This window comes from Salvelinus sp. IW2-2015, unplaced genomic scaffold, assembly GCF_002910315.2.
Source record: "Salvelinus sp. IW2-2015 unplaced genomic scaffold, ASM291031v2 Un_scaffold1951, whole genome shotgun sequence".
Taxonomy (NCBI): Eukaryota; Metazoa; Chordata; class Actinopteri; order Salmoniformes; family Salmonidae; genus Salvelinus; species Salvelinus sp. IW2-2015.
This window is the reverse complement of record NW_019943306.1, coordinates 89,484-114,558: the sequence shown is the minus strand read 5'-3', so window position 1 is coordinate 114,558 and position 25,075 is coordinate 89,484. Positions and strand designations below refer to the sequence as shown.

General features: G+C 43.1%; 1 pseudogene; it reads right to left on the bottom strand.

Moving 5' to 3' along the window:
* Positions 1-18,205, bottom strand: part of LOC112072527 (neprilysin-like) — a 52,551-nt pseudogene extending 34,346 nt beyond the window's left edge.
* Positions 18,206-25,075: the final 6,870 nt, after the last annotated feature.

Genomic DNA, 25,075 nt, shown 5'->3' with positions numbered 1-25,075 from the left:
CAAGATTTTTGGAAAAATGGCTTGTGTCATGCAAAGTAGATGTCCTAACCGACTTGCAAAAATAGTTTGTTAACAAAAAAATTTGTGGAGTGATTGAAACAAAGTTAATGACTCCAACCTAAGTGCATGTGAACTTCAGACTTCAACTGTATGTGAGAATGCTGTTCATTGACTACAGCTCAGCGTTCAACACCATATGCCCTCAAAGCGTATCACTAAGCAAGGACCCTGGACTAAAAACACCTCCCTCTGCAACTGGATCCGGGACTTCCTGACGGGCCGCTCCCAAGTGGTAATATAGGTAACAACACATCCGCCATGCTGATCCTCAACACGGGACCCCTCAGGGGTACGTGCTCAATCCCCTCCTGTACTCCCTGTTCACCATGACTGCATGGCCAGGCACAACACCAACATTAAGTTTTGCCGATGACACAAAACAGTGGTAGGCCTGATCATCGACAACAATGAGACCGCTTATAGGAGGAGATCAGAGGACCTGGCCGCATGGTGCCAGGATAAACAACCTCTCCCTCAACGTGATCAAAAGACTAAAGAGATGATTGTAACTACAGGAACAGGAGGACCCGGCATGCCCCCATTGTCATCGACAGAGCTGTAGTGGAACAGATTGAGAGCTTCAAGTTTCCTTGGCGTCCACATCAACAAACTACTCATGGTCCAAGCATACCAAGACAGTGTGAAGAGGCACGATAACGCCTATTCAGGAGACTGAAAAGATTGGCCATGGTTCCTCAGATCCTCAAAAAGGTCTACAGCTGCACCATCGAGAGCCATCCTAACTGTTGCATCACTGCCTGGTATGGCAACTGATCAGCAGCCGACCACAAGGCGCTTCAGAGGGTAGTACATACGGTCTTGTACATTACTGGTCCAAACTTCCTGCCATCCAGAGACCTATATACGGGGCGGTGTCAGAGGAAGGGCCTAAAAATTGTCAAAGATTCCAGCCACCCTAGCATACTGTTCACTCTGCTACCGCACGGCAAGCGGTACTTGAGCGCCAAGTCTAGTCCAAAAGGCTCCTTAACAGTTCCATCACCAAGCCATTAGACTGCTAAACAGTTAATCGAGTGGCTACCCAGGACTATTTGCATCAACCCCTTTTTTTGACACTGCTGCTACTCGCTGTTATTATCTATGCAGTAATGTTAGCCCTACATTTTACCGCGACTCACCTGTAACTCCACACATGTTTACATTTAGTAGACGATCTTATCCAGAGAGACTTCAGAGGAGCAATTGTGGTTAAGTGCCTTGCTCAAGGGCACAAATCAGATGTTTGGGCTCGGATTCGAACCAGCTTAAAGGTCTAAGTTACTGACCCAACACTCGTAACTGTTAGGCTACCGACCCCCTGTATATAGCTTCTTTATTATTATTTTAATTGTGCTTACTTATTTTATTACTTTTTTTGCTAATATTTTCTTTAAAAATATTAATTTGGTTAAGGGCTTGTAAGTAAGCATTTCACGGTAAGGTTGTATTCGGCGAATGTGACAAATTCACACAACAAAAAAAATAAAAGTCCTCACTGTCATCTGCGTTTATTTTTAGCAAACTTACCATGTGTAAATATTTGTATGAACATGACAAGATTCAACAACTGAGAACAAACTGAACAAGTCCCACAGACATCTGACTAACAGAAATTGAATAATGTGTCCCTGAACAAGAGGGGGATCAAAATCAAAAGTAACAGTCAGTATTGGTTGTGCATTAGCTGCATTAAGTACTGCAGTGCATCTCCTCCTCATGGACTGCAACAGAATTGCCAGATTCTTGCTGTGAGATGTTACCCCACTCTTCCACCAAGGCACCTGCAAGTTCCCGGACATTTCTGGGGGAATGGCCCTAGCCCTCACCCTCTGATCCAAACAGGTCCCAGACGTGCTCAATGGGATTGAGATCCGGGCTCGTCGCTGGATGGCAGAACACTGACATTCTATCTTGCAGAAATCATGCACAGAATGAAGCATACGGCTGGTGCATGACAGTAAACGCGAATCCGACCATCACCCCTGGTGAGACAAAACCGCGACTCGTCATGAAGAGCATTTTTTGCCATCCTGTCTGTCCAAGATGGTGGGTTTGTGCCCATAGGCGACGTTGTTCCCGGTGATGTCTGTGTGAGACCTGCCTTACAACAGGCCTACAAGCCCTCAGTCCAGCCTCTCTCAGCCTATTGCGAACAGTCTGAGCACTGTTGGAGGGATTGTGCATTCCTGGTGTAACTCGTGCAGTTTTTGCCATCCTGTACCTGTCCCACCAGGTTGATGTTCAGATGTACCGGTCCTGTGCAGGTGTGTTACACGTGTCTGCCACTGCGAGGACGATCGGCTGTCCCTCTTTAGCGCTGTCTTCGGTGTCTCCAAAGTACAGACATTGTAGTCCTCATGCCTCCTTCAGCATGCCTAAGGCACGTTCACGCATATGAGCAGGGACCCTGCGCATCTTTATTTTGGTTTTTCAGAGTCCGTAGAAAGGCCTCTTTAGTGTCCTAAGTTTCACAACTGTGCCTTAAGACACTAACGGGTTACAGACGGTAGCAATTAACGACCGTCCAGAGGTTGCATGTTCATTAATTGTATATGGTTCATTGAACAAGCATGGAAACAGTGTTTAAACCCTTTACAATGAATATCTGTTAAGTTATTTTGGATTTTACGACTTATCTTTGAAAGACAGGGTCCTGAAAAAGGGACGTTTCTTTTTTTGCTGAGTTTACAATTTGATTTGGCCCACGTGCAGTGACATCCATATATCCAATGTAATCAGACGAACCAAGCCCCACCACCACCCAATCCTTCAGGTGTAAGGGAGCCTTCCTGTAAATCTACTGTCAAGATGGTGCTAACCAATGTGTTAAAAGCTTCCAACTATTTCTAAGGTCGGGATTTCAGATGACGCTTGTCCTCTATGCACCTTTTTTTTTTTTTATGTTCCTGCGTTGGCAGTAAACACTGCAGATAGATGACACCATTAACCACACTAGACACTAGTTTTTCCTTGAAGGACAAGCTGCTTTAACCCCAGTAAATTCTGCAACCACACAAACCCTAGCCCGCACTCCTACCTCCCTGGCCAACAGACCCACACCCAGCCCCCTCTCATCCTACCTCCCTGGCCAACAGACCCACACCCAGCCCCCTCTCCACTCCTACCTCCCTGGCCAACAACCCACACCCAGCTCTCACACCTCCCTGGAAAACTCACTGAATCCAAAACTGCGCCAAGCTACAAGACTTTCAAACCTTTCAGGACCACCTCCAGTTCGTCTCGTAGGATGTCGAAGGTGCTGTATCGGGAGCTGGTCTCTGGGATGAGTTCTTCTTCAACCAGCCTCCACAGGCGTACTGGTAGAAGTTGTCACACGGGTCCACATTGGCATCCATGTTCTCTATCAGACGAGACGCTGCACACAGACAAAAACAGCTCATATTTCTACTGTGTTGTGTGTTGTTGTGTTGTTGTTGTGTGTGTGTTGCTGTTTTACCTGCCTGAGTGCAGTCCGCGTGGTGCAGACACCATCTAAAAGGGAAAAAAATAAACAAACAAGTTTATCATCACTGCCAATTAAGAAAATATTTTTTACAACAAATTCTATTTTTGATGTAATAGGCAATGTTATAGAAGCATCCAACTTTTTTTGATTTCACTTGTTTTCAAGAGACTCGAGCGATACCTCTCTGTCCTCTAGCAGCAGGCTACACGAGAATGGAACGCTGGATGGGAAAAAGCTTGAGTCGCACAAAAAGTAAACATAATGCTGCGGATAAAGTTCAGAATGACAATTTCAGTGTATAACATCTTACGGTCTGCATCACCACACTGAGAGCGTTCTGTTTAAAAGGACGGGTGTTTATGAGCTTGTTTAGGTTCTCAGAGCCCCCGTACTGCACAATGAGGAAATGGAAAAAAAATATATAGAATGGTCCGGACACTTAATTTATAACATGTCCACTTACATCAAGAGATTTGGTTGTTAAAAAAAAATATATAAAATCTTTTTTTTTTTTATTATACTTTAAGCACTCTAAATATAGATTACATCTAGATAAATTGAAGATGGATCACACTAAGAAACATCAAGGTACTACAGGAAGTAGATGCACATCTAAGTGAACGGASCTGAATGAAAAATGTTTGACTTGGTTAAACGGCTGAATGAACATTTGGCTCCTGAGAGCGCTTCATGGTTTATTTGTAATGAATGTTTGGCATAATCTACGTATAATCCTTGTTGATCCCCTTCTAGGAAATAACCAGGAGGGAAACCATGAACAGTGCTTTSGTTTCCTGTGCTGTAATGAAGGGATTACAATAGAACAGGGTTCTTGGTGAACATTGTGGMTTTTGCCCTACCACTACACAGCTGATTCAAATAACCAACTCATTATCAAGCTTTGGTCATTTGAGCGGTGTACTGCCAGGGGGAAAAAACATCTCGTTCCTTTTCTCTACTAATATGCTAAAGTTGATAGTGATGCTCAATAAAAAAAAGTTTTAAACATGAATGAAATGGTGGGTCGGCTCCAAACCAGACTTGGGGTAAATAATTACCCTTTCAGGCTGTTTGTCTGTCACTCATTAGCTGCGTTTACACAGGCAGCCCAATACTGATCTTTTTTTTCACTAATTGGTCTTTGACCAATCAGATCAGCTCTGAAAAAGATCTGATGTGGAAAACTCTGCAGTGATTGGTCAAAAGACCAATAAGTGTAAAATAAAAATAAAAAAAAATAATCTGAATTGGGCTGCCTGTGTGTTAGCGCTATCGACTCCTAGGGACGTCCCTAACCTTAACCAAATGTAAACGCTGCATTTTTGGATCRGCCTTCTGTGGCTAATTTCTGTTTTGATGGTCACAAAATGATCACCCCACACACACTGTTCTGTCCTCAGGCTGTGTTCAACCGTAATTAGACAGACAAACTCCATYTCAAGAGTCAGGATTAGGCTTTCTCCAAACCTCCAGTATTTAATGAAATGGTGTGAAACTTCAAAGAATACAGAATGCAATGAACATGCAGCTCAGACATTACCCATGGTGCAACATAACATACAATAGAATGCTTAGGTAAAAGCTGTATCCAATAAGCATATTGAAATGAACAATGTTCTAAATTCAAAACACTGCCCAAATAGACCTGTATGCTTGCGTAAGGCATGAAGAGATCAGATAGCATCACTTGCTAAATGTGCCAAAGTCCCACTGTGGCTATGCAAAGTTACAGCAAAACCCATGCACAATTACATAGAAKAWWWWTTACTAATGTCCCTTGTCTGTCACGAATGTTGACTAAAATTACATTTGAATTTATTCTACCGATTGTTTGTGGCYTTTYTCCTTCAGTGGGTTGAAATTTGAGACAAAATATCCACAGGAAAGCATAATTAAACTGACTTCAATCAAGATTTGTTTGCTCGTGCACAAGATGATACACGCAGTCTTGCAGGCGATGCATACCACCCGCAGTCTTGCAGGCGATGCATACCACCCGCAGTCTTGCAGGTGTTTACGCGCTCTAAGTTTGGTAAATAATACTTTCCTGTGGATATTTCTTTTCAAATTTTAACCAACTGAAGGACCAACTGCACAGACAACCGGTAGAGTAAGTTCAAAATGTAATTATATTCAACATTCTGMCTTGAAAAAGGAAACTTTCCAAAGTTTTGCAGTGCTTTGTTGTTTCAGACTGAATCCCAAGAATTGGTATCACAGTCTGATTTATTAGGCAAGCTGCTACTCAGCAAAACTACTGACATAAAACCCAAACAACAACCTCTGTAGAAAATAACTTCTGATATAGCAAGATGAACATACAGACAACGTGTTAGACTCACAGACAATGCTTTCGCAGGCKGACACAACAAGGATGGCTAGAGATACTCCGGAGTACATGTTCCTGTGATCAAATGTGGTCAACTGATCCCAAAGGAGCACAGAAGAAAGTACCATAGAATAAATGCGGTTAACAAGGTGTAGTAGAACAAACATCGAGCAGGTGGCGCTAAAAACCGCAACACCATAATGAGGCAGAACACGCACAGCGACGCACACAGAGCGGTGTGGCGACTCGTCTGGTAAACTAGCTCCCTGTTTGCATCCTGCCTGCTGTGACTGTTTAAAAAAATGGATCCACTTTAGTAGGCTGGGCAAGATTTCTGAACTATTATCAAAATCAATAAACCGAAGCATGTTTTGGGGCTCATTCAGTGGCTTTTTAACCATATTTTTTGCTTAAAAAAGGGCAATACCAATGTCTACCACGGGCGGCTGGTGACACCTTAATTGGGGAGGGTGGGCACAGAGTAATAATATATGCAATTTAGCAGATGCTTTTATCCAAAGCGCCTTATGACTTCTAGAAGTGACTGCATCCATTTTAAGGATGGTTAGTCCCAAGAATTGAACCAACTATCCTGACGTTACAAAATCCGTGCTCTACCATCACCACGCTTGACTGTTGGTATGAGGTTCTTACTGTGGAAGGCAGCGTTTGGTTTTCACCAGACATAAATGGGACCTATGTCCTCCAAAAGGTTGACTCAAGTTTGCCAAAAAGCAGCTGGAAGCATCTGGATGATCATCAAGACTCTTGGAAGAATGTTCTATGGACAGATGAGTCAAWGTATAACTTTTTGGACGAAATGGGTKCCATTATGCCTGGCCAAAACCAAACACTGCATTCCACAGTAAGAACCTTATACCAATGGTCAAGCATGGTGGTGGTAGTGTGATGGTTTGGGGATGCTTTGCTGCCTCAGGACAACTTGCCTTAATAAAAAGGAACCATGAATTCTGGTCTGTAACAGAGAATATCAGGCCATCTGTCGGTGAGCTGAAGCGCAGCAAGACAATAATCCAAAAACACACAATCAAGTCTACATGAAAATGACTAAAAAGCAACATTTGATGTTTTGGAATGGCCTAGTCAAAGTCCAGACCTAATCCCAATTGAGATGTTGTGGCAAGACATGAAACAAGCAGTGTATGCTTGAAAAAAAAAAACGAAAAGGTTCTGCATGGAAGTGGGCAAAAGTTCCTCCACAGCGACATGAGAAACTGATCAACAACTACAGGAAAGTATTTAGTTGGAGTCATTACACCTAAAGGTGGCACAACCAGTAATTGAGTGTAAGGGGGAGAGAAGAAAAAAAAAAAAAGGGGCATTGGGTGTTACATATTTCATAAACAAAGTTATGCATGTAATTGTTGTGAAATTTGTTCACTCAGGTTCTCTTTATCTAATATTAGGTTGTGTGTTGAAGATCTGATAACTTTCAGTATCAAAAATAAGCAAAAGAAGAGAAATTTGAAAGTGGGCAAATACTTTTTCACAGCATTGTACATCTACCTCTGTGCCAGATGTGGTTTACTATGGAGTCCATATTTTCAGCTCGGACCCACACCACTATTATACAGAGAGATAATTTTTCATTCCTCCATACTAACAGACATGGTAAGTAGTGTTTTTTGTGTGGTAACGTTCCTTAAAGTTCTACAATTTCAGAAAAATAAAATAAAAGGGTTTCAAAATGATTACATTTTGACCCATTGGCACTTTTATGGTTAAATAGAACCCTGTTAATCATTTATTTTCATAAAACATAACTCGATTTTATAGCCCAGTGTCAAAACACCAAATTCATAATCAATATACTGAAATAGGTTATAATTTGAAAACGTGACATAAAAATGACTACACATACAGGTGTCTCACTTGTGTTCAGATGACTTCCTGTCAGATGKCTTCCTGTAATCAACGTACTCCTCGCCTCATTAGTTAGCTTTTGAGCTGGGGCGATCGGCTAAGAGGCTTGAGGAGGGCGGTCACGTGCGTTTTTGAGGCAGAGGTCCCGAGTTCACGCCAGGTATGGGATGGGTTTGAGATGAAGTGCTCCTCGCTAAGCAAGCAGTGTGATGTCTTTTACACATGCAAATTAAAATCACACACATTGATATTGTATTGAAAATCAATGGAACATCACACAATTTGCTGCTGCTACTCTTAAACAGACAAACCACAAAGAGCTTGGGTATACTAAATATATACTACACAAAGAGCTTGGGTATACTAAATATATACCACAAAGAGCTTGGGTATACTAAATATATACTACACAACCTGTAGTGGTCATCTCCTTCTGGGACAATTTTTACAGCATATGGTCAATACGAGTAAGGAAACACAACACTTTTTTGATGGGAGAATTTCAACAAATCGTCTCTCCACAGGTAGTTCTAAATAGGGACAGGTGTTGGCTCCCATTGGACTGATAGCTTGACTGTCAAATCTGACTATTTGTTTGTGGCCAACTACTTTTARAATGAGCTGATTTRMCCTTGCCATTTGAGTTTGAAAATGACAACAGCGCTGCAACGGAGAGTCGCGTATGAAAAATCAACGGTACTTAACCAAAGATATTAATTTGTTTTAAAGAAAACATTTTTAGGGTCATCGTGAGGACTATAACGGTTTACATTAATATCACCACTCTGATGTAAAATAAAAATGAATTTAAAAAAAGGATGTGTAATACCACTCAGTTTTGTAGTGAAAATGAGCTTGCAAAATATATCATGAACAAAAACAAAAAAACAACATAAAGTCTTCCATGTTTCATGAGCTGAAATTAAAAAAAATCCCCAAAATGTTTCATACGCACAAAAAGCTTATTTCTCTCAGATTTTGTTAACATCCCTGTTAGTGAGCATTTCTCCTTTGCCAAGATAATCCATCCACCTGACAGGTGTGGCACATCAAAAAGCTGATTAAACAGCATAATCATTACACAGGTGCACCTTGTGCTGGGGATAATAAAATGTGCAGTTGTCACACAACGCATTGGCACAGATGCCTCAAGTTGAGGGAGTGTGCAATTGAAATGCTGACTGCAGGAATGTCCACCAGAGCTGTTGCCAGAAAATGTAATGATAATTTCTCTACCATAAACTGCCTCCAACGTCGTTTTAGAGAATTTGGCAGTACGTCCAAATCGGCCTCACAAATGCAGACCATGTGTAACCACGCCAGCTCAGGACATCCATATCAGTACTGAGGATTATTTCGGTCTTCAATAAAGCCCTTTTGCGGGGAAAAACACATTCTGATTGCTCCCTAGTAGGTGGGCCTGGCTGCCAAGTGGGTGGACCTATGCCCTCCTCTATGCACCCCTGCCCAGTCATGTGAAATCCATAGATTTGGGCCTAATAAATGTATTTCAATTGACTGATTTTCTTATGTGAACTGTAACGCAGTAAAATCTTTGAAATTGTTGCATTTATATTTTTGTTCAGTATAATAACTAGAAAATGTCCACATCAGGGAAATTAGCGCAATATAATATTTATTGCTATATAAAATAACAATTTTAAAAAAGTTAATGGACAGCTACTTTACATTAGCGACAGGGTTCTAGACAATTTTCTTCCAGAGACTTGTAGGACAACTAAGATGGTAGCCTATGAAACTAAGATGGTAGCCTATGATTAAAAAAGTAAACTATTTCATCTAACATATCCAGGAAATGCTGATTTATATCGATGTGCAACCTGTCAAAATAGGATCCAGTATTATCAGAATTTTTTTTTTTTGCTCTTCAGAGAATTTGCCGCCATCTTTGTGCATATTGGCCTGTAGGCTATATTATACACTACCTGAGGAAGCGGGAACTCAAAACAATTAGCTAGATTGCTAACTCTAAATATGATATTGTTGCCATATAGCCACGATGGCTAATTGATTAATCTAAAATCAGTCAAATGTAGGCTTATGTCCTACAAAGACTTTCCAGCAATAGTCCTAGGTGACCTACTCACTGCAAAATGGCATGCTCTGCCCCACTCTGCGGATGCATCAAAACCACACTAGACTACAGCCGACTCCGGTTGTGAAGTGGTACTCACAGAAAGCTCTCTGTAACTAGAACAACAGTAGTTGCTTTGAAAACTGTATTTTTCCCCACAATTGCATTTGAGCAAAGGTCATACGCTTGTTTCTTCTCATAATGCATCTCTCCCTCCTCTGTGAGCACAATGGGGAGAGGGAGTGAGAGTGGCTCACTCACACAGCAGCCGACAGTGACAAGGCTGATACTTTCATAGCAGGCATCATCAACGCTCCATATGCTATTACTGGTGTTGACCGAATTATGTTTTTAAATCTACAGGAACATTATGTAGCAAAATAACAGAAAATTCCCGACATACTTCAGTAAGAAGGTAACGTCTGTAATTGTCAGTTAATCTGAGACTTGTCAGAACCTGGCTATGGGATGCAGGGGGGGAAAGTGAGAAGTTGGAGCGAGACAACAAATTCAAAGAGCCTWTTTCTCTGTCCTCAAGGGGAGAGAGAGAGACAAATAACTAGACTGTTGTTTACTATTAAACTCCACACTAGTGTTGTTTTACATTTCATAAAGCAGTTTGTGTTTCTTAACCAGGCAAAGCTAAAGAGTAGGCTGGTGACTGGTGGTTTCAGATGAGCCTGCCTGTCCACACTCATTGCTTGCTCACCAGCTGATGTATGCTGCATGTGCCAGGTGTGGAGTGTCTTTTCCACTGCCAGAGAACAGACCCCATCGCTGCTGTGCACACACAGTGCTAATATTCTGCTTATCATTGTAGCCTATCCAGTCCAAGTGCAACTGGTCACGAGAAGTAGATCTGAGTCGCCAATGGTCGAGAATTACGACCTGGCTTCCACAATGACCTGACCACAACCCAATTGAGATGGTTTGGGATGAGTTAGACCGCAGAGTGAAGGAAAAGCAGCCAACAAGTGCTTAGCATGTGGGAACTCCTTCAAGACTGTTGGAAAATAATTCCAGGTGAAGCTGGTTGAGAGAATGCCAAGAGTGTGCAAAGCCGTCATCAAAGCAAAAGGTGGCCACTTTGAAGAAACTAAAAAATATATTTTGATTTGTTTAACACTTTCTTGGTTACTACATGATTCCATGTGTTATTTCATAGTTTTGATGTCTTCACTATTATTATACAATACAGAAAATAGTAAAAATAAAGAAAAACCCTTGAATAAGAAGGTGTCCAAACGTTTGACTGGTACTGTAGATAATAATTCAGTATTATCGACTTGTCTGTAAAAAACGGTAACCTGCACTAGTATGTCAATGATACTCTTGCTATTGCCCCCACGATTGACCAGGCTCTCTGAACTACAGTCTGTCTTCATTGTATTACAGAAAAACTTGACCTGAAATTAGTATTGAACGCAGGTAAAACTAAGTATATGTTGTTCTCTAGAGCGCATAAAAATAACTTTGATGATTTAAACATATGTACTTTGGTTGTTGTCCATATTGATCGTGTCCGTGCTTATGTGGATAGATGGAAACGCTGTCTCATAAAAAGCATATTGACCACGGTCCGGCACCTCTCCGTTTTGCGCCAGTCTCCCCCCCCCCTTCACGTGAACGCGCACACACTCAATTCTTCATTGTTGTGACTTGCTTGCTAGTTGAGATTTCTGCTCTTCACTCCGTTGTCCGTTTTAACCTACATTTCACTGATCTTAGTAGCAGAAAGCAGGTTTTATTTGTGTCCTTCAAGGCAGCTGTCACTGATCACGTTAGGCTGCGTTTCATTTTATATGGCGGTTTGATCGCGGGAGAGGCACTAGTAATGTCTGCAGGTTTCGGTTTGGCCATTTGTTTCAAGTGTATAAGTCTTTAAATACATCTCTTTGCCAAAATTCGTCATCTCTCCCATGTCTTATTCGACCAGTAGTTGTTCTGAAATGTTTATTGCTTGCCTACATTTTACTCCCTCCTCTGTTTAATATAACACAGTCATGAATTATTCATTTCAGTTGCCTATCCTGACGTGACGTGAAGTTACTACTCAGTAGGACTCCCTGATAAAAGGTTAAATAAATAAATAGTAGACAGTAGTAGTCCGTCAGATAGTAGTAGAAACTCTACTGTAGGAAACATACTGCTGGTCAGACAGTAGAACTCTACTGTAGGAAACACTACTGCTGGTCAGACAGTAGAACTCTACTGAAGGAAACACTACTGCTGGTCAGACAGTAGAACTCTACTGTAGGAACACTACTGCTGGTCAGACAGTAGAACTCTACTGTAAGGAACCATACTGCTGGTCAGACAGTAGTTGAACTCTACTGTAGGAAACACTACTGCTGGTCAGACAGTAGTTGAACTCTACTGTAGGAACCATACTGCTGGTCGACAGTAGTTGAACTCTACTGTAGGAACCACTACTGCTGTCAGACAGTAGTTGAACTCTACTGTAGGAACCACTACTGCTGGTCATACAGTAGTAACTCTACTGTAGGAACACTACTGCTGGTCAGACAGTAGTAGAACTCTACTGAAGGAAACACTACTGTTGTCAGACAGTAGTAGAACTCTACTGAAGGAAACACTACTGCTGGTCAGACAGTAGAACTCTACTGAAGGAAACACTACTGCTGGTCAGACAGTAGAACTCTACTGTAGGAAACACTACTGCTGGTCAGACAGTAGAGACTCTATGAAGGAAACACTACTGCTGGTCAGACAGTAGTAGAACTCTACTGAAGGAAACACTACTGCTGGTCAGACAGTAGAACTCTACTGAAGGAAACACGTACTGCTGGTCAGACAGTAGAACTCTACTGAAGGAAACACTACTGCTGGTCAGACAGTAGTTTGTCAGAAGTATAACACTATGACTGCTGGGATATGTTAATCCCTCTATCTGAAAACAATAAAGTGGTGCCTTTCAGACCAATCAGTTCTCTCTCACCATCAATCATTAAATCACCAACATCACCTGTTGCACACTGTACATTTGGAATATCTAATCGACAGTCACGTACTGCCCATGTTTAGTTATCCATTGTCATGGAGTAGTAAACATGAAGACGTCATGTCTCCGTGTCTAACTAAACACAGTGTGAACAGTGACTTAGTTCTATTTATTTCCCAAAGCCCCATTCATAGCTCCTATCACACAGTGTTAATTGCCTGTAAAGGACTAGGAAGGCTCCATCTCCATATGCCGTAAGCTCTCAACAAGCTTCACATTTATTTACATTTTATTGAACCTTTAACTAGGCAAGTCAGTTAAGATCAAATTCTTATTTACAATGACGGCCTACCCCGGCCAAACCCTAACGACGCTGGGCCAATTGGGCGCCGCCCTATGGGACTCCCAATCACGCTCGGTTGTGGATACATCCTGGAATCTAACCAGCTTCTGTAGTGACGTCTCTAGCACTGAGATGCAGTGGGTTTCAGTATTCAGTCCACTACTGGCCATCCCTAACAGCCTGTTGAAAACACTGTACTTAGTGGGATTCAGTATTCAGTCCACTACTGGCCATCCCTAACAGCCTGTTGAAAACCCTGTACCTTAGTGGGATTCAGTATTCAGTCCACTACTGGCCATCCCTAACAGCCTGTTGAAAACCCTGTACCTTAGTGGGATTCAGTATTCAGTCCACTATGGCCACGTCTTCATCGCCCGGGGAACAATGGGTTAACAGCCTTGTTCAGGACAACCGATTTTGACTTTATCAGCTCGGGGATTCGACCCAGCAACCTTTCAGTTACTGGGCCAACGCCTTAACCCTAGCTACTGCGCCGGCTACTCAGTGTTTTGTTAACAACTTAAATGTTTCCAAACATAGGAGAAAAACAATCTTATATTTTGTGTTCTAAATGGGGTACAACAGTTGACCTAAGCTATGAGAGGTTATATTCTCAAGATTCAAAATGGGTAACATTAGATATCATGAATATAAAAGTTTTAAAAATTAGCAATGAATATTGCCCCTTCGAAGTCTGAAAGACACTTAAAATGTGCCATAACATTTGACTTAACAGTATGTTTTAGGGTCGTCGTGACAGAAAGTAGGCTTTACAAGCGCACAAGATTGCAACCGTATGAATAGAAAACAATTTGTTTTTCAAAAGCACATCACCATAACATCTGTTGAGATGGCTAAATGCTCTTCACATAACGTTTTAACTACATGTGATTTGCTGACTGACTGATTAATAGATTCATTGATTGATCGACAGCTCTATGAGTTTCTCCACTCACCACTGTCAGTCCTCTTTGTGGCGAAGAGGACGATGAGGGCCAATATTACGATGAAGAGGAGGGAGACGATGGTGAGCAGGCCGATCTCCAGAGAGGTCCAGCGGGGCTTCTTGCCGATTTAGGGGGGACGGTCTCCACCATGCTCAACACTCCTTCAGCTGCTGGCTGTAACGCCTCACCTGAGGGGAGACAAGGTTAACTCTGAAATAATCTCCTTGAAGAATATAACTAAGTAAACATGATATCTCATAGAAAGATGTGGCAACAACTCAGCTGTAAAAATAAAAGGTCAACCGCCCCCCCCAACACCACGATAAAGGTCAACCGCCCCCCCCCCAACACCACGATAAAGGTCAACCGCCCCCCCCCAACACCACGATAAAGGTCAACCGTCCCCCCAACACCACGATAAAGGTCAACCGTCCCCCCCAACACCACGATAAAGGTCAACCGTCCCCCCCCAACACCACGATAAAGGTCAACCGTCCCCCCAACACCACGATAAGGTCAACCGTCCCCCCAACACCACGATAAAGGTCAACCGTCCCCAACACCGATAAAGGTCAACCGTCCCCCCCAACACCACCGATAAAGGTCAACCGTCCCCCCAACACCACGATAAAGGTCAACGTCCCCAACACCACGATAAAGGTCAACCGTCCCCCCCAACACACCATTTTTATTTTAACTAGGCAAGTCAGTTAGAAAAAAATTCGTATTTACAATGACGGCCTACCAAAAGGCAAAAGGCCTCATGAGGGGACGGGGCCTGGGATTAAACATGTATACAATATAAATATAGGACAAAACACACATCACAATGAGAGAGACACACAACACTACATAAAGAGAGAATAAAGGACAACCCTCCCCAACACCACAATAAAGGAGAGAAGTGGAAGGGAAAGATGAAGAGAATGAGAGATGAATAGAGAGAGAACGAGAAAGAAACAGAGAGATAAGTAGCTAAATCTAAGAGAAAGACAGGGAAAGGGAGAGGCGGGGGGGGGGTCACACAGTAAGGTACAAACCTTACAAAAGCCCAGAAAATGGTCCAGATGAAAATATACTACCCTACCTTGTAATGTGCAGCAGAAAGAATACAAGGCTCCAGAACCAGACAAGATCAGCTCTGTCTCTCACCAAGTTATAGTTCAACTCCTCAGCAAAATGCACGTAGTAAACTCTTCCTTAACAGGCAATTGATCCTTGATCCCCCGCTTGTCAAGTACACACACGTTTACAAGCTGGTTCAGTGACCTGAGTCTGCAGAAGGGAGGCTCCTGCTGTTAGTTGGCTGAGACGAGAGCCCCCATTCAGGGGACAAAGTCTCTCTGCCTCCCTTTACACACACACACAACACACACACACACACACACACAACACACACAACACACACACACAACACACACACACACACACACACACACACACAAACACACACACACACACCACACACACACACACACACACACCACACACACACACACACACACACACACACACCACACACCACACACACCACACACACACACACACACACACACACACACACCACACACACACACACCACCACACACACACCACACACACACACACACACACACAGCTTTAGAACAGTTGAATGTGTAGAAGGGAACAACACTCTCCATTACTGTTCTACACCCTGTAACCTGGCCTATTAGGCACCTAATGTCAGGCGCATTAGGAGGACGGATAATTGGCCATTACAGCAAGGGAGCAGAGAGAACCAGACACTCTGCTTTAGCTGTAACTCATGATAATTCAGATGCTAACTGTTAGATGTGCCATCTCCTCAGGCATCATGTGAACACTTATGCATTCATTCCTATTCCATCATCCAGTTGGCTCCAGTTCAATGATTGACTGGCAGGAGTGGCATGTACTGCAGCTATATACTACCTGGAGGAAATGCTTTCCATAGGCTGATAATACACAGACAGATACCGTAGAGAAATATGGAGGGGTGAGGGTCACTGGGTATTCTGAAAAGAGAAGTGGAAAGAGGCAGAGAGAGAGAGAGGAGAGAGAGGAGAGAGAAGAGAGAGAGGAGAGACGGCAGGGGGAGAGAGAGAGAGAGAGACGCAGGGAGAGAGAGAGAGAGAGAGAGAGAGGAGAGAGAGAGACGCAGGGGGAAGAGAGAAGAGAAGAGAGAGACGCAAGGGGGAGAGAGAGACGCAGGGGGAGAGAGAGAGAGAGAGAGAGAGAGACGCAGGGGAGAGAGGGGAGAGAGAGAGAGAGAGAGAGAGAGAGAGAGGCAGAGCAAGGAAGATCAGCGTTATGTTTGACCTACTAATCAGAGCTTACTCTTACTCTAGCCTGCATACTGCACAGCACATAGAACTGTTTCAACACACACACACAGAAAGGGATTACATTTGGTGACGACAGCAGCCATGTGTGCTTTCACAATGTCACACCACGAGGTGTATGTTGAGGGGGGGTTCGGGGTCTCGATATGGGGGGTGCTACAGGAGTGTGTGTGTGTGTGTGTGTGTGTGTGTGTGTGTGTGAGAGCCATAATCCTGCCAGGCACGTCAAGTCTAAGCACTAGGATAGAATGACTTCTGACATATGCAAGAGAGGTGAGGTAAAGAGGGAGAGATGTTAGAAGAGATGGCAGTTCGCATGTAGGAGTGAGACAGTGGGGCCTCTTACTGTAGGAGTGACTTGTAGGCAGTACTTTTAGTAGAACTATGTCTCACACACAGAAGCATGAACGCACCACACACACCGTTTCGCACACACCTCTGTTCGTGTGTGACGCGTGGGGGCTCCAGATGGGTTTAAGACTCCACACACAACCGTTATTTATGATTGTTGTCTGTTACTCTGATGAATTTGAAACGTCGCAATGAGACCTCACAAACCCCTTCAAAATGAAAGTCATGTTTCACTGTAACCACAACACACACGTAGCTGAAGCCTATTCCCTGAAGTTACGGTTCCACTTAAGACATTATTGTTTACCATCAAAATGTCCAGATGATAAAAAGTTTCAATTACTGAAATGAATCCTTTGAATAATGGCTAAACACTATAAAACCCATGTAGTCTGAACCCAACCCCTACAGGGAATCATTACAATGGAGACGAACACATATGTCCATGACTGTACCCAACACAACAACTCAAACGGTATATTATTTATAGAAACGACAGAGCTGTAATGAAAATATGTTCACGTGTTCTTTTTAAAAGATCCATCACAAACACATTCTAGTCTGTGCGAAGCATGTCCGAAGGGGAAACGAGTCCTATTAAAACATCTATTTTGTGAGCAAAAAAATCTGTCGACAATTATATGACATCAATAAACACATGATCATATCTGGCAAGAGACACTGAATGACCAAGAAGGGAAGGAGCCGAAAGCGCTTAGGCGACGGAGTTTCCTAACTGTTGCACATCAAACAAGAGTAAAGAAAACTCAGTGGGAAGACAATGATCAACCGGTGAATGTCACTTGTCCCACACACAGACCAAGCATTAAAATGCAATATTTAGAATGGATTTGGCACGTGTAACCGACTTACCAGGAATCTCTGAAAATTTTCGATCGATGATATATATGGGCATTACATCAACCAATCAAACGTCCTTCAAAAGTCAATCAGATGCGCGGAGGTAATATGACCTGGAAATTGATGTTGGTGAGAATGTAGGCTACCTGTTTAGATTAGTTTATTAGGATCCCCATTAGCTACTGCACGTGCAGCATCTACTCTTCCTTTCTCGTTGCCTGTCTGTGGAGTGCAAGAACAATCCGCCTCGCGCTTCCCTTACTGGCAAAGAACGTGAACACAAGCTTACCTCTTCTACCTGTTAACGCCACGAGCCTACAACACCCCCAAGCCAGAGTCCAAGACAGTTGTATTTCTATTCTAGATCTATTGAACGGACGCTTCAGCGAGAAATGTAGGATAAATCAACGGAAAGTCTAATGACCGGAGAGTAAACGTGTGACCTGTCAGTGAAGTATCCCGGTGAAGTTTCCACTTAGCGGTTACCGATACGTTGCCTCTCTTTAAGGCAGCGTTTAGAAGTGAGCCTGTCAACGAAGCTCGAGCTGCGAGTAGAGGAGCGCGCCACAAGTCGCTCTTAAATAGCTGGGGCGAGCGGATTGCGCCATGAGCGAATAGGCTGCCTATACCGCAGTTCGGTCAGTCACTGATATGATGATGGTTACCCCTTGCATTATTTGTTGATCAAACTCCCCTTTCTCAATAACTTGCAAGTTGCAACGAACCTTGGGGCAGGCTAAAATTGTGTTATGCAATGACCTTCATTGACTCGAACTTAGTCTTTATCTACAACCTTGTTTCCCATCCACAGTTTTATGTGAACATAAGGTATAAAAATGACAGCTGTGATGGAAACAGGTGTTTCGGTACAATTTCATAAATGGCTACAGATCATTTGTTCGTTGTGCGAGAAATGGTGGTGGAAACGCCTTTAGGTGCAAGTATTGATATAATAACCATCAGAGCCGGACGGCCCTATACGCTCACTACGCAAGTTGCGTAGGGCCCCGCAAATTACGTAATGGTGTCAAAGCGGGTGTCAATGTTTACAACTTCGATGAGAGGATGAAGCGGAACTTCAAAAAAAAAACACCATGAGAGTGAAGAGTGAATTGCGGGAACAGCAATCAAGTAAAAGTATGTTCTCTACTGAAAGAGCTGCTTCCTGTGCTTGGCCCTCCTATGTTAAACATAATAAATGGCTCTCTAACCACCGGATGTGTACCAAACTCACTAAAAGTGGCAGTAATAAAGCCTCTCTTGAAAAAGCCAAACCTTGATCCAGAAAATATAAAAAATTATCGGCCTATATCGAATCTCCCATTCCTCTCAAAAATTGTAGYWWAAGCTGTTGCGCAGCAACTCACAGCCTTCCTGAAGACAAACAATGTWTACGAAARGCTTCAGTCTGGTTTTAGACCCCATCATAGCACTGAGACTGCACTMGTGAAGGTGGTAAATTACCTTTTAATGGRYTCAGACCGAGGCTCTGGATCTGTCCTCGTGCTCCTAGACCTTAGTGCTGCTTTTGATACCATCGATCACCACATTCTTTTGGAGAGATTGGAAACKCAAATTGSTCTACACGGACKAYTTCTGGCCTGGTTTAGATCTTATCTGTGGGAAAGATATCAGTTTGTCTCTGTGGATGGTTTGTGCTCTGACAAATCAACTGTAAATTCTGGTGTTCCTCAAGGTTCCGTTTTGGGACCACTATTGTTTTCACTATATATTTTCCCTCTTGGTGATGTCATTCGGAAACATAATGTTAACTTTCACTGCTATGCGGATGACACACAGCTGTACATTTCGATGAAACATGGTGAAGCCCCAAAATTGCCCTCGCTGGAAGCCTGTGTTTCAGACATAAGGAAGTGGATGGCTGAAAATGTTCTACTTTTAAACTCGGACAAAACAGAGATGAAGAAACAAAGAGATCTTCTGTTAAATCTGACAATTAATCTTGATGGTTGTACAGTCGTCTCAAATAAAACTGTGAAGGACATCGGCGTTACTCTGGACCKTGATCTCTCTTTTGARGAACATATCAAGACTGTTTCAAGGACAGCTTTTTTCCATCTATGTAACATTGCAAAAARCCGAAACTTTCTGTCCAAAAATGATGCAGAAAAATTAATCCATGCTTTTGTCACTTCTAGGTTAGACTYCTGCAATGCTCTACTTTCCGGCTACCCGGATAAAYCACWAAATAAACMTCAGTTAGTGCTAAACARYGCTGCTAGAATCTTGACTAGAACCAAAAKWMTGATCATATTACTCCAGTGCTAGCCTCTCTACACTGGCTTCCTGTTAAGGCTAGGGCTGATTTCAAGGTTTTACTGCTAACCTACAAAGCATTACATGGGCTTGCTCCTATCTATCTTTCCGATTTGGTCCTGCCGTACATACCTACACGTCCGCTACGGTCACAAGATGCAGGCCTCCTTATTGTCCCTAGAATTTCTAAGCAAACAGCTGGAGGCAGGGCTTTCTCCTATAGAGCTCAATTTTTATGGAATGGTCTGCCTACCCACGTGAGAGACGCAGACTCGGTCTCAACCTTTAAGTSTTTATTGAAGACTCATATCTTCAGTAGGTCCTATGATTGAGTGTAGTCTGGCCCAGGAGTGTGAAGGTGAATGGAAAGGCACTGGAGCAACGAACCGCCCTTGCTGTCTCTGCCTGGCTGGTTCCCCTCTCTCCTCTGGGATTCTCTGCCTCTAACCCTATTCGGGGGGCTGAGTCACTGGCTTACTGGTGCCATGCCGTTCCTAGGAGGGGTGCGTCACTTGAGTGGGTTGAGTCACTGACGTGGTCTTCCTGTCTGGGTTGGCGCCCCCCCTTGGATTGTGCCATGGTGGAGATCTTTGTGGGCTATACTCGGCCTTGTCTCAGGATGGTAAGTTGGTGGTTGAAGATATCCCCCTAGTGGTGTGGGGGCTGTGATTTGGCAAAGTGGGTGGGGTTATATCATGCCTGTTTGGCCCTGTCTGTGCAGCTCAGTTTCCACTTAATTTTGTGTGCACATAGCCTGTCTTCTCTTGAGAGCCAGGTCTGCCTACGGCAGCCTTTCTCAATAGCAAGGCCATGCTCACTGACACTGAGTCTGTACATAGTCAAAGCTTTCCTTAAGTTTGGGTTAGTCACAGTGGTCAGGTATTCTGCCACTGTGTACTCTCTGTTTAGGGCCAAATAGCATTCTAGTTTGCTCAGTGTTTTTGTTAATTCTTTCCAATGTGTCAGGTAATTATCATTTTGTTTTCTCATGATTTGGTTGGGTCTAATTGTATTGCTGTCCTAGTGCTCTGTGGGGTCTGTTTGTGTTTGTGACCAGAGCCCCAGGACCAGCTTGCTTAGGGGTGTAACGGCCGTCTTTCGGTGAGAGAGTGGACCAAGGCGCAACGGGTGATGAATACATAATGATTTATTAAATGAAGACGAAACACGAAGAACACTTGAATAAACTACAAAACAACAAACGACGTTAAACAGACCGGAACTTGTGAACATAAAAAAACAATGAACGCACGAACAGGAAAGAACGAACGAACGAACGAGACGAGACAGTACCGTGTGGTGTAACAAACACAGACACAGCAACATAGAACAAACAACACAGACTGCCCACCCAGCTCACGTCCTGACTCACTAAACACAACTATACAAAAGGAAACCAAGGTCAGGAACGTGACAAGAGGACTCTTTTCCAGGTTCATCTCTCTGTAGGTGATGGCTTTGTTATGGAAGGTTTGGGAATCACTTCCTTTTAGGTGGTTGTGGAATTTAACGTCACTTTTCTGGATTTTGATAATTAGCGGGTATCGGCCTAATTCTGCTCCGCATGCATTATTTATTGTTTTACGTTGTACACAGAGGATATTTTTGCCGAATTCTGCATGTAGAGTCTCAATTTGGTGTTTGTCTCATTGTGTGAATTCTTGGTTGGTGAGCAGACCCCAGACCTCACAACCATGAAGGACAATGGGCTCAAGTTTTTTTAGCCAGATCCTAATTTGTATGTCGAATTTTATGTTCCTGTTGATGGCATAGAATGCCCTTCTTTAATTTAAATGTTGATTAGCTGGGCATGCTGGGTAATATAGATGTACATCTCTCAGTAAATAATAACCATCAAGTATTCAGTCAAGCCATAGTATAAATAGTGTTTTATATTTGAAAATGTATTGAAAGGAAATCTGGGGGAGCCAGTTTGAATGGGCCTGATGCAGCTGATCAAATGAATGATAGTATTGTTATCTATAATTTACAGGTGCTATGCTTAAGTTTGTCAGTATGTCAGTAGAGGAGATGCTGGATCATCAGCCAGTACAGGCACAGACTCAGTTGATCCACATCCAGCCTCAGCCAGAACTAACACAGACCCAATACAGCCGGCCTCAGCCAGTACTAACACAGACCCAGTACAGCCGGCTTCAGCCAGTACTAACACAGACCCAGTACAGCCGTCTTCAGCCAGAACTAACACAGACCCAGTACATCCAGCCTCAGCCAGTACTACACAGACCCAGTACAGCCGTCTTCAGCCAGTACTAACACAGACCCAGTACAGTTGGCTTCAGCAGGTACTAACACAGACCCATACAGTGGCTTCAGCAGGTACTAACACAGACCCAATACAGCTGACTTCAGCAGGTACTAACACAGACCCAATACAGCTGGCTTTAGCAGGTACTAACACAGACCCAATACAGGTGGCCTTCAGCAGGTACTAACACAGACCCAATACAGCTGGCTTTAGCAAATACTAACACAGACCCAATACAGCTGGCTTTAGCAAATACTAACACAGACCTAATACAGCCGTCTTCAGCGAGTACTAACACAGACCCAGGTGAAGTACAGGCAGCCTCAGCCAGTACTAGCACAACCAGAGGTGTACAGCCAGCGTCAGATACAAGCAACTCAGAACCTAATAGAACAGTTGCTGCTCGACCAAATGACCCAGCAGATTGACCCCCAGTCTTAACAGAATTTATGAGGACTGAGTTAGTGTGCAGAAGTTCATTCAAACCAGGACTGGATTTTTCTTACCCTAAAAACAAGTCTAGAAGAGGTTTCCATTCAGGCTTATTACAGAGACAGCTGTCAAATGGGGGAAAGATTACCAGGAGCTGGCTTTCATACTCAATCAAAAACAACGCTGTGTATTGTTTTTGCTGTAAACTTTTTTGTCTACAAAAGACTACAAAATAATAAAGGAAGGCGTGAATGACTGGTCAAATATCAACACCATTCTGAAACACCATGAGGGTAGTGCTGAACACACACACAATATGATTAAGTGGAGAGAACTTGATCTGCGCCTAAGTTGGGGATAGACTCTTGACCAGATGCAAATGACAATTTGGAGGCTGAAAGAAAGAGATGGTGGAATGTCCTTACACGTTTAATAAGTATAACCCAGTCTCTGGCTGAAAGAAACCGAGCATTCAGGGGTTCATCAGACAAACTCTTCCAACCAGATAATGAAAACTTCCTAAAAGAGGTTGAATCACTGGAAAAATTTGACCCCGTTATGGAAAATCATCTCAGCAAAAATAAAGATGGAGAGACACATGCTCATTACCTTGGGAAGCGCAAACAGAATGAGCTGATATAGATTGTGAGTGACAAGATTCTGGAAGCAATAATGACTCAAGTAAGAGACTCAAAGTACTTCTCCATTATCTTGGACTGTACACCTGACATTAGTCATCAGGAGCAAATGTCCATTATTCTGAGAAGCGTGGCTTTAAAGGGAAAGCCAGAGATCAAGGATCACTTCCTCGGCTTTGTGAATGTTGAGGTTTACAACAGGCTTGACTCTGTCTACTGTCATCTTAGATAAGCTGAACAAGCTGAAGATTCCATTTGAAGATTGCAGAGACTGCTAAAAATTGCCAGACTGCTAAAAAAAACATCCCAGAGCCGTGTTGGTCCCATGTGGAGCACATACTCTAAACRTTGTCATTGCAGATGCTGCCAAATCTTCAAAAGATGCAGTTGGGGTTTTTTGGGCTTGTGAAAAAGCTCTTCACCTTCTTTTCAGCTGGCACACAAAGATGGAGTGTTTTGAAGAAACACGTGAACATATCCGTGGAGTCATGGAGTGACACAAGATGGGAGAGTAGGCTCCAAAGTGTTCATGCAATCAGGTATCGGGATTCTGAGGTTCGGGAGGCATTACTGGAAGCCAGACAGACGATCAACGATCATGTGGCCAAAGTGGAGGCACAAGCACTTGCAGAGGAAGTTGGGTCCTACCGCTTCTTGATTTGCTGTGTCGTATGGTGTGAGATACTGACAATGACAAACAAGGTTAACAAGTTCCTCCAATCCGCCTCAATACAGTTGGATATTGCAGTGAATTTAATCTCAAATGCAAAGGCCTCCCTCACTACATACCTTGAAACTGGATTCTCTGAGGCCCAGACAACAGCCAAAAGAATTTGTGAAGAAATGAATGTGGAGGCTGTTCTGAAAGAGAAGAGACTGAAAAACAGCAAGAGGCATTTCAGCTATGATGCTCCTGATGAACCACTGACTGATGCACTGAAAAACCTTGACGTCAACTACTTTAACATTGTGGTCGACTCTGCTGTGACATCCATGGATGAGAGATTTGAAACACTCAACCAGGTGAAAACCAAATATGGAGTGCTGCTGAACTTCTGCACTGCCTCTCAGATGTCCAGTGAATCTTTAAAGGATCACTGCATGGAAGTTGAAAACACTCTTAACCTTCAGAGATGACTGTGACATCAGTGGAATGGATCTGGCACACGACATTCAGAATTGACCTGATCTGCTATCAGATAAGATGACTGCCTTTGACCTGCTTTCCTTTCTCTGTTAGGAAAAAAACCTCGGAGGAACTCTATCCTAACCCTTTGGATAGCCCTAAGAATTGCAGTCACTCTACCAGTAACAGTGGCACCGGCAGAGAGGAGCTTTTCAAAATGAAAGCTCATCAAAAGCTACCTGAGGTCTTCCATGTCACAGGAACGTTTGAGTGGTCTGGCCATCATATAAATCATGACGTGGGGAAACACATGGCCTACGACGACATCATTGTGATGATTTTGCCTCAAGAAAGTGCAGAAGAGGAATATTTTGATGGTAAGATTTTAATTCAAACATTCAAATGTTTACACACTCAGTAACATTTAAGATTGTATGACAGAAGTGCATTTGTGTAAATGACTGCTTAACTAACCATGTGACATACTTTCTCAATTTCTTCCAGACAGTCCAGATAGACTGGTGCCTGTTATGTTTGTTCCTTAGATAATGACAAACCGGGGTGTAGGTTTAACTACTTTTAAGGGGAGATGGTTAAAGAATYCCTTGCATGGCTAAACATGGAGTTTTCTAGTTGAAGTATATGTTCATTAAAAGTAGTTAAACCTATGCCCCGGTTTGTCATTATATAAGG